We start from the raw sequence: 10757 nt of genomic DNA on the forward strand, positions 1-10757 counted from the left end.
GTTTGTTTTCCCCTGACACAAATATTTCCTATCATCACCAATGATAATTTCTGGAGACACTGGACAGAGGTGGTAAAATCACTCCACATTTCAAATACATGTGGTTTTTAGTCACCAATAACTTATGTTAGTTTTTTACTGGTGGCTACGAGTTATCAAGAAATGTATCATCTGGGTAGTGAAACCTGCTCCCCTCTCCTAAATGCAGAACAAACCTGAGAGAGGACAAACCTGAGTAGTGTGCCACTGATGCATAGTAAATGCAATTAAGATAATATGATTTGTATTTGCAGGCACAATGCTAATACTGAAAGAAGAGCAAAGTTTCCCTTTGTGCAGGGGGCCTGAATGCACCAAAAATCACCTCCTGAGCACTCAATATTATGTACTTCTTGTCCTTCTCTAAAGATGTGAATGAATTTCAGTCAAAGGACACAAACCAACCACATAAAACCACATTCAGTTGTTTTTATTTTCTACTGGAATCATTGCAGTTTGTATAAATGTAAACTGGTTAGTCTGGGAGCAGAAAACACCCAACCAACAACCAAGCTTAATTAAGTATCTGTACTAAGTGGGCCCACCATCCAGTGCAATGATCAGAAAATGGCTTGAAGTTATTAAGGAAAATCTTTGAAGCTATCAGTCTAGTGCACAGTGAAAAGCTCAAAGATAACAGATTGCAGTAGATTGGTCTGAGTAAGCAAGAAAATAGCAGGGAACACATCAGATTCTTGATATATGGAAAATCACTTTTTTTTCTGGGAAAAAACCTGAAGCATCCATACATGCACTCAACAGGTGTGTTTATTTTCACATATGATATAGTTAGCAGCTTGTGTATCAATGTGTACATCGAGTGTTTGCTTTTAGAAAATTATATTGATTGGGGCTTTTTGTCTTTTTTAGAAAAACCATTGCAATACATACTGTGAGCATAGGGAATGACACAGCAAAAACAAGAGAGAAGCAATCAGCATGGTTTATTCCCCCCCAGCAGGAATAAATCATTATAACTATAAATCACACAAGTTATTACAGGGCTCAAACAGCCCCGAAAATTCCAAGTAGCAGAAGCAGATAATTAAAGAGGAAAAGTTGAGACCAAGCCTTCAATTTAAAGTGTTTCAAGAACTCATTGCAAATCCCTTTCTTTTCTTTCTTTTCTCACTCTCTCTTTAAATGGGAAACAAATGTAATTGGAAAAACAAAGTGCACCAAAAATATTACTTACAAATTGTCCTTAGCAGCATAATGGCCTAATTGGTGAAGGGGTGATGCAGTCCCAGAGTATGGAGAATGGCACAGATGGAGAGCAGTTGTGTGTGCTGATGAGAGGGCAGATGCTCTCAAAGGCATTTTGCAGCATTAGATATCCTGGCTCATCTCCATCGGCGGCACCGATCTCATCACTCCCAGCATGTGAAGAGATTTCACCCTCTAATGCCAGGGCTGCATGGCTGTAATGAGATGCACCAGTGCTGGAGACAGCATGAGAGCCCAGGAGCAGAATTTTAGGAAAACATCCAGAGCAGTTGTCATCTGTATTTTCATATGACCTTGCAGTTCAAAATAGGGTAGACAGCAGCCTGGCATGACTAGCTGATTCTGTGCAGGCCTTAACAAGAACATCCCTTGTTGGTGGTTCACTTATTACTCATCCCTTAGTCTCTGCCTAGTTTACACTTGCAGTTTTGCTCTATAAATATATGAAATACTCTTTATATCAACACCTCTTTCTGTGTTGAAGTCTCAGTTACAGTATACACTCCATTGTACAGTTTGAACAGGGGATGTCTAAATAAAAGTTGACAGATTGTGTTGAATTGTGAATTCCCTCTGAAGAGACATAGAAGACCTTTTACAGTAAACAGGAAATGAGTAAGACAAAAAAGCAGTTTATGAAATAAATTGTTTAAAGATAGACTGAGAATTTTTCTTTCCTGCCTCATAAAAAAGTAAAGGGCTATGCAATGAAATCAGAAGGTGGTAAATTATAAAATATTGTATATTTTGTGACATGATATATATAATCATATAAATAAAATGCAGCAGACCTAGAAGAGACAATAAAATTAAAAAATATTTTTGAGTATCATCTACCTATCAAATACATATAAAGAGACAATTAATGGCAATAGGATGAAAAAAAGGATATAAAATCTTCGGAATCCTAGCATAACAAGCATTACTAAATAGCAGAATAATAGGTAGAGAAGGAAAGTAGAGATTACCACATAAGAGGTTGTTTGCTGAGAAGATTTTAAACTTCCTCTGAGATACCTGATCCTGGCTGCTGTAACAGGTATATACAAATCTGTGCTGATTTTCCATCTCATCCAGTGTGGCTCTTCAGTGCCTGATCTTGTCCCTGAACTACAGATCATGCATTCTTCCATATGCATTTCTGAAGCTGAGTAATTTTTTTTTTCATAATATCATGATTTAAACTATTTTTTTTTGATTAGCAGCAGGATCAGTTAATAATTAAATAGAGAGAAAAAAATCAAACTGCAGGTAGAAAAGAGGCCATTTCTTTGAGTCTGATTATGGGCAAATTTGTACACTTTTCTGTAAACAAACTGCACTTTGATGAAGCAGTAAAGATCTCTTTCATTTCATACTCTCCCTATTTATTCAACAACAAGAAAGACAGAACCAGATCCTTGATTGCTATTAATGACATATTGTAAGCATTGGTTGCAAGACAATGCAAAACAAGGGCATAATTGATATCATGACAAACAAAAAACAAGGGAAGCCAGATATGAAATCTTGGCTTCTCCTTGAGAAAAAAATCAAAAACAAACTAATAAACCAACTAAAACACAGTGAATTGGCTGTTAATAGTCTCATAATTAAGAAGCAAAACCCTAATAAAAGGCAGTCTGGCCAGAAGTGAAATGGGTGCAGGACCCAACATGCAAGTTGCAGGAAACCCCCTTGGTTTTGCAATTAGAAACCCAGCTAGTGAAACTATGAGCATAAAGCCACTCATCCTGTACGTAACATATGGGTCTTGTTGCTTATTCTGCTTTCATCTGAAACAGTAGTAAAGGCTTCTGGAGTTACACTTTTGATGGGTAAAAACTTGTTTGCTAGGGCTTGCAACTCCACTATATGGTTACCAGGAGAATTTGGACTCCATCACTGGTGTTTTTGTAGCTAGTCAGTGTTACAACCAATATAATTCCTTTATTCAAAATAGTAACAACGCTGTAATGTGATTTATATACAAAAATCCCTACTCTTTTGAGTAAAGAAGTTACAGCATAAACCAATACCTTTAAACACTTCTCTATTCACTCCTGGGTGCAGAAAATGCCATTCGCCTTCCACAGGCTTAATACAATTTGAAAATGTTATTTTACTCTCTGTACACATAAATGTGCACATACATTTACAATGTATATATATATATACTTTTTTTTGTTACTAAAGTAGTCTAAACTCACTTTAGTAATCTAGACTTTGGATAAATCCGCTTTGAAGTGAAGTCAGGGGGTAGGAAAACATCTTCTAGCTGGGATTATGGAATAAAATGTTCTGTATTGCTAAAGCAGCTTATCCTATACTTATCAATTAACAGTTAGAGTGACAGTTCTGACTGGGTGATGGTATTTTTGCAAGTTTTTAGAAAACAAATAGGCTAGTTTTAAGAAGTAGGTTTAAAGGTTGCAAGTCATCTCTTTAATTGTTGGTTGGTTTGGATTACGGCCTTTTACTTGATGAAAAAATACTTGTTATAAAACAGTTTTAAAAGCTTCTTATGCATGTAAAATACCTATGTCATTTTATAATATAATGCTGGTACTTAAACACATGCTCTTAGACATACAAACACACACAAAAAATCCCCGAACTCAGACACTAAGAATTTAACATATATACAAGCAGCAATAGCTGAGTCCTTTAGGTTAGGCTTATTGTCATTAAATACTGAATGTAAATGGCTGATATTACTGAAACAGCAGCAGCAGATTAGAAAGTAATATGAAGCCAAGACTAATCCAGAATCTGAAATGCATCATTTCTAACCACTGCACCTCATAGGAATCTGAATTTCATCTATCAGGCTTGAGCAATTTCATCTCTCAGAGAAGCCAGAGGACTAAGAATTACCCACTTTGTTACATATTTGAGAATATCTAGTGAGAGATTTTAAAAAATGGCCAATGTTTCATTCTGTACTGTCTCAGGAGACTGGGATGTGATGATGATGTTGAATTAAACTGCCATCTTAATAGACTTTCAAATTAAATTATCATAAGTAATGGATTACATATAATCAAAATAGTTTATGACCTCTAAAAATATGAAGACTAATATCATATATAAAATTGGAATCAGACATAGAATCATAGAATATTTCAGGTTGGAAGGGCCTGAAAGTATTATTGATTGCAGGTCCCTGCTCCTTGCAGGACTGCCCAAAAATAAACCACGTGACTAAGAGCATTGTCCAGATGCTCCCTGAACTCTGGCAGGCTTGGTGCCATGACTACTTCCCTGGGGAGCATGTTCCAGTGATCAATCAAAACTGAAAGTGTGTTCTTAACAGCTGTCAGGATGAGCCTTTGGCTTTTTCCATCCTTTAAATTATTTTTATAAGCAGAATGAAATTTCTTCGATAATTTCTAGGGCATATATTCTAGGGGGTCAAACTACAATTCTGGAACATTTGGCACTTCCTCAGAGACAAATAGTGGAGAAAGTGCAAGGTGTAAACCCTGCTGAACCTTCTCTGCAGTTGTTCTTAAGGCAATTTGGCATTGATCACACTTTGATTTGCTTTTACACTGAGAAAAATGAGACAAAGAATGAAAAATAAAGCTCAGTGTTTACCGAGACTTGGATCATCCCAAGGACAAGGAATGAGAAATGTCTCCTCAGCCATCAGATGTCTCCTCTTACCTTGTCTATGCCATATGTGAATTTGTCCTCAAGAATAGCAGGAGTTACTTACTCTTTTGTTTAACTTTTCCCTTCAAATTTAAAATGTTGAGTCTGTTAATTTCTTGGCCATGAGAGCTTTTCACACAGTTCCTTTGTGTTTGGTGAATTAATGTAATGCTATAGAATAGCTGAAGTCCAAACCAGCAGTGCACAAGCCAAACATAAACAAGTTATATAACACTGCAATCATTCATTTATTAAAGTGGAAAATTCAAGGCATACGTAATCTTTTTGGACAACTGACAGGCAGGTGTGATCAAGAGAACAGAGAATCCAGTGATTGTAGGCAGATAGAGAGACAGGTTTGTCTGGGTGATTAGAAAGTAAAGTGAGATGGAATTGGGAAAAATGGGAGAGAGCATTGGCTGTCCCAGGACAAGGAGAAGTAACAGTGCAGAGATTGCTGAAAGGGTTAGAGGAACAAGCTGCAGCAGTATTAAGTGTCTAGGGAGATTGGGGAGACAGGACCTATTGACAAAGAGTAGTGCAAAGCATCTGTTCCAGAGGGAAGGAATAAAAAGAAGGGTAAAGTGGGTTTAAAGAACTGCCAGACCATTTCCCACTCTCAATAATCCCCCAGTGTATTTGGTATAGAAGGGAGAAAGATAACATTGGGCCCTGCACATGTCCCAGCTCAGGACACCATTGCATCCCCCCTGTTTGTGATTTCACCTCTCAGCACGTCTCTGCCTGGGGTCAGGGAGGGGCAGCTGCCCCTCGCCCCACCACTGCCACAAGATACATGATTTTACTGCACCAGGCTTTTCATCTCCAGTTGCTTTCAAACATCCTCACCCTACAGACAGAAGGTTGCCCATTTTCATCCTTCCCACTGCATGACATGATCTAGGTTAGCAGTGAGCTGGAACATTTTTTAGCAAAGTTAAACCAAAGTGAACCAACCTCTAGGCTTTCTCACAGTTCCTATCTTCTGTCACCTGCATGTCTTCCTTTGCATCATTTTTGGCCTGATCTTCCCTCCAGCTTGTTTTACACATCTCTTTACCCATCACTGCATTTGCTCTCTCATATGCCACAGTCTTAGAGACAGGCAGCTGGAAACACCCAGTCAGTCTTTAAAAACATCAACAGAAATAAGAGATGCTCTTCCCATCCTTGGGGGAGCACTGATGTCAGAACTGCCCCCAAGGAACCAAGTGTAAAAGCAGTGTGGTCCTAAAGACAACATGTAAGAATCCAATCTAACAAGTCAATTGTCAATTGTTGAAGTCAATTGTTGAAATAGGAATACATGTGGAAAAGTATCTTCATACTGATGTGAGACACACACAAACAGTGGGGTCACTTCAAGCTGTATGAAAAGCTCACAACAGGTAAGAAAAACACCTGCTTTTCTGGCAGCAGCAGGTGCCTCCACTGACTGTCTAAAATATCAGTCACAGTCCCAAACTCACTTGCATGTGCATGGGGCACAGTCGTTGCCATTTTGGTCAATTCTGTCCAGCTCTGAAGATCCTGACATTCAAACTCCATCTCTCAGCTTCCCTGACCTGGTCACCCATCTACCATCAGTGTGGGGACACCCTGCTTGTCTATAGCTGATATGCCCAAAACCAAGACTCTCATGTCCTCAAGGACTCAATCCCACTGCTTCCTGAAGCTGACTGGCCAGCTGCAACAGCAGTGAGTGCAATATTCAGGAAGTGTCCACAAACAGCACAGATGAGACCGGGGCACTCTGCTTTCAAACCTTCAATACCATCAGTAGCAGTGCTGTCACATGTTGTAGTGTGTTCAGTCCCGTTTGGGTAAGGGGATGGGCAGGATTACATGCACCTGAAAGCTGGTCTGCTGCATTCTCCCCACAAACCTTGCCATGAGCAATATTATTTTATGTGGCACTCAAGTATTCTTGCAAGCAGATGCAACAAAAATACAGATGCAGATCAACTCACGATCCCCAGTTTTTGAGGGGTGATTCTGCTTTATTATTTCCTTCTTAATAGAATAGTGCTAGCCACACTGATGAAAGATGTGTTTGTCTTACAGTATTGCTAAGGAAGAGATCAAAGACAGGTGGCGGACCTTGGTGTCATGGAAAACTCTTGCTCTGCACCATAATAATCTTTCTATCCATTTACTGAACCCTAACAAAATACCCTTAGCTATGGGCTGGGCAGTGTTGCATAGGGAACGCCACAGGTGCTTGCAGACATCCCTATACAAACACTGAAATAATCACATGGCAGTTGTTGACACTAGATATCTTTTAACACAAATGAACTAAGTGTCAACAAAGCCATTTCTACAGTGGGCATAAATAATCTTTTTTTATTAATAGCGTTATTTTCTTGGTGTTAGAATATTGCCAGTACACCCTGCTTGTTTAAATGTCTGAAATTCCTCTGCTCCTCTCCTGTCCTGACTAACAGAAACACCAAGCCATTATAATGCAATAGCTTTTCCCTTACCCCATCTGAGGCATTAAGGAATGTATTAGCCAGAGTTGGATGTTCAATGGAACCTTGACACCCTATTCTTCTTTTGCTGTGATTTTCTGATGAAAGTCAATTCCTTTGTTTCACTCTCTGTGGGGTTTTGTTTCTATTCTTCTGTTTCACATATATGCTGGTTCTTATCCCCTGACTGCTTATCATCCCTTGTGCACAAGATTTTGTCAAAGTGCTTTTGAAACTTCATGTATGTTAATCAATCAGTTAATCTACTTACAAACATTTTCCAGTAAATCCAGGAATTACATAAGAACTGATTTCCACTGCTGAAATAATGCTGGTTACATCTAGAATTTCCATAAAACTTGTTGTTCTTTCAGCCAAGTCAAGTTGTCCTGTACAGTGTGAAGCCTATTAATACCCTTGCTCAATTCTAAATATATGTAGTATTTTAAAGTGTTTTATGATAGAAGTTTTTAACAAAAGCTTGTGTATTTTTGTTAGCACCTCACCTGCCTTATGTCTCCATGCAAGTTTTGTGGGTAGATATGTTTTGAGATTTAAAAAAAAAATTGTATTTTTGTAATTGCTTTTTTTCTGCATACCTTCTTCTAACTCTTTGGTCTCTGAGTCTTGACTGAGTGGCAGGGGGGATGCTCAGAACTTAGCTGATATGGAGAAGGCATATGAGAGAAGGGGAATGTCAACCAGACCAAACTACTCATGCTTCAGGCTTTTCAGACCAGATAGATCCTGAAAGTGTGACATACACTGAATACTTAGATGTACAAATACAAAAGTTGTTGCAGACATGATTGATTAAAAAAAACCAAAACAACTCAGCAGGAACGATAAGCACACTATACTTCTTGCATAATAGCTGAGTGGTTTGAGCATTTTGTGGATGAGGAGAAGCTGTCCCTATTCCAAGACTCCACTGCATTTATTAGTCCCTATTTCATCCTGTTCTTCTCTAGTCTAAAAAGTGTATATTCTTCAGAGAATGTGGATTTGAGCACTGTTGCCTCTTTCCCGTGAACTTAGATGCTAGGCTAAAAAACCTTCAGATTTCTTTTCTTTACTGTGTTCCTGGGTGTCACCTCCTAATAGCCACACTGGCAAAGGTAATTCTTTTCCCAATGAGACCATTTTCTTGAAAAGTGAAATATCTGAAAAAGGCTGATAGGGACCAAAAGCCATCCCCATTCATGGGGAAATGCTGTAGCATGGTTCTGTTACACAGAAGGTTGATCTTAGAGTTGATCTTAGAACAATCTATTGTCTATCTTTCCCAGTGTAACTGAAGAACAGTAACAGTATGTCCCTTCAGATTGCCCACACCAGAGGAGCCACCTCTCAGTCCCCAGGACTGTGTAGCTTGCAGACACCTCTCCCTTTGGCAAAGTTTCTTTCTAAGTAACTACTACATAGTAAGTAAAAGCTTACTGCTCTGTACAGGCCTGCTATGGTCAAGTGCCCAATATTATGCAAGATGATGTCTAGTTTGAGGGAACCTAAAATTACTCTTCTTGCATAGAGGAAGGAAAAAAAAGGCATATGCCAAAAAAAAACAAACCCAAAACAAAACAAAAAAGGCAGCCTGTCAAAATTGTCTGCAGGTAAAAAAAAACCCTACCATGAATTCCACATGCAATCCCAAGTGACTGTTTCCCAGCATTGCCTATTACTGTGAGCAACTCCCTACTGAACCTGAAAGCTCCTCAGGCATTTAACTATATTCACCCACACATGTTAAGGAGATCCTGTTCTGGGGAGATAGGCACTTATCTCTTGCCTCAAGTCCCAATACAATCCAGCTTAGGAAGACAGGCATTTAAATCCCTTTTAGAAGCCTGAAAAATTAGCAGCAGTCAGAATTATGTCTGGCTTTTTCGGACATGGGCCATCAGCTCCCACATGGGTGCAAAAGGCTGAGAGCATGACTTGAGCTAAGCACAGGAATGCAAGTGTGCATTTCACCATTAGAGAGGGACTGATGTGTCACTGACATCTTACAAGACTACCCCAACTATTACACCACACTTGGGCAGAAAGCATCAACCTCTGCTACTGTGTGTGGATACAAGGAGTTGTTGGCTCCAGTTCTCATCTCAAGAGAAGAAAAAACAAGGGCAGGAAACTTACATGTGGAAAAGATGTGTCATGCAACAGACAAGAAAAGCAAAGCATAACTTGTAACTCTCCACCCTGTGCCAGAGAGCATCTGGGCTGCTAGGCCAGCCTTGGGTTTGCTTGTGTCCTCTGTGATGTGGCCCTGTGCCTCATGTGTTCCAGGCTGCACAGGCGCTCAGCTGCAACACCCACCATCCACACTACCCCATGGCTGCTGGTTCTGCCATTCTGCTGGGAAGTTGGGACTCAGGGCTTAATTAGAGTCTAAAAACATCACCCACTTCCTTTCCTACAAGTTTTTGCATCTTTACGCAAAATGTGGGTGGAAGCACTGTGATCTCATTAAGGTCAGTCCTGCAGTGGGGATAGAGGCTGGATCCTGTGTTGATGGAGTGTTAGGAGTGTTTCAGATGAGTTTCCAAGAGGACATCAGTGCTCTAGCTGCAGGCTGGCTTTGCCACTGGCACTGGGAGCTCAGTTCCAGCCCGTGGAAAGAAGCAGGCACTCTAAGTGCCTCAAAGAAAGCTGTCATTTTCTGCAGGTCCTCAGAAGTGCCTCTCTTTGTGTCCTCTGCCCATACAGCAGAGCTGAGGAATTAGATTGCTCCTCTTGCCTTCCAGGGCTAAGACACCTAAAATTTCATTGAGGTAATAATGTCTCAGTGAGGTATCTAAAGTAGATGGATGAGATTACAGCCTGAATATTTGGGGCTTTGGAGTAAATGACTGCAAGAAAAACCGAAGTGTCAATAATAAGATGCAGTTGAAAACCAAAGAAAAGAAAGTATTGATTAAAATAAGGATGTATTTGAGGACTATTTGAAAAGAATCAAAGACTACAGCCTTTTGTAATTATTTTCATTCTTCCTCCATGCCCCATTATGCTTTAGAAAAAAAATTATTTAATATATTGTTGGAAAAAAATTTTCTTATCTTTTCTGTGACACTGTACTCATGAACCATGGAGGGCTGAAAATCATTTGTAACATGAGAAAAAGTAGTGGGTCCAATAAGACTGTAATGTTAACCCATCAGTTTTCTCTAATTCCTTGGATAACATTGCCTGAAAAAAGACAGAGGAGTATTTATTGCAGTAGCTTGAATATGCATCAATTGATTTTATTATACCAGAAAACCTGAGAAAGTATGGTTTATTTATATACAGATTGTGTAAATACACTGTAGGCAAGTTTCACAGTTTAATGTTGAAAGGGCTTTCATTAATGGTTTAGTTCTGAGAAAAGGATGTAAAGCA

The sequence above is a fragment of the Ammospiza caudacuta genome, chromosome 2, assembly GCF_027887145.1.
Source record: "Ammospiza caudacuta isolate bAmmCau1 chromosome 2, bAmmCau1.pri, whole genome shotgun sequence".
Lineage (NCBI taxonomy): Eukaryota > Metazoa > Chordata > Aves > Passeriformes > Passerellidae > Ammospiza > Ammospiza caudacuta.